Source organism: Onychostruthus taczanowskii, unplaced genomic scaffold, assembly GCF_017590055.1.
Source record: "Onychostruthus taczanowskii isolate IOZ18803 unplaced genomic scaffold, ASM1759005v1 scaffold110, whole genome shotgun sequence".
Taxonomy (NCBI): domain Eukaryota; kingdom Metazoa; phylum Chordata; class Aves; order Passeriformes; family Passeridae; genus Onychostruthus; species Onychostruthus taczanowskii.
Window position 1 is genome coordinate 629,988 of NW_024497630.1, and position 548 is coordinate 630,535.

Consider the following 548-nt stretch of genomic DNA (forward strand, 5'->3'; position numbering starts at 1 on the left):
GGCCGCCGGCTCCCGGCAGCCTCGCTCTGGCCCGCGGCGTGACGTCAGCGCCGCCCCGCCCCGCCCCCCCGGCGGACCGAGCCGCCCCCCCGCTCCTCTCCCGGTGCCGCCGGGCGCGGGGAGCGCCTTCACCCGGACCCCCGCCGGGTCACCTTCCCCCCGCCCCGCGGTGACACCGCCGCCCCGGGGTGACCCCTGCCACCGGCGTGACCCTCCCCGCACCGGGTGTCGCGCCCTCCTCTCAGCACCCGGTGCCCGGCGCGTCCGGCGGCGCTGCAGGTGCCGGGTGCCCGCCTGCGCCCCCACACATCTGGCTGGCCCCGGGCCACTCCCTGTGCACACATCTGGCTGTGCCAACCTCCCTGGATGTGCCTGTTCCCAGCTTCCCCAGCATCCCCCTGCCCCCCGCTGCCTGCCCCGTTCTCCACCCCGTGCCCCTCCCAAGGGCCTGGCTGTCCCTTTCTACTCCAAATATCCTGTCCCGCACAGCCGGGGTTCCCCACGCGTGTCCCCCCCGTCCCCATCTTTCCCTTGCCCCGCGGCGGGCG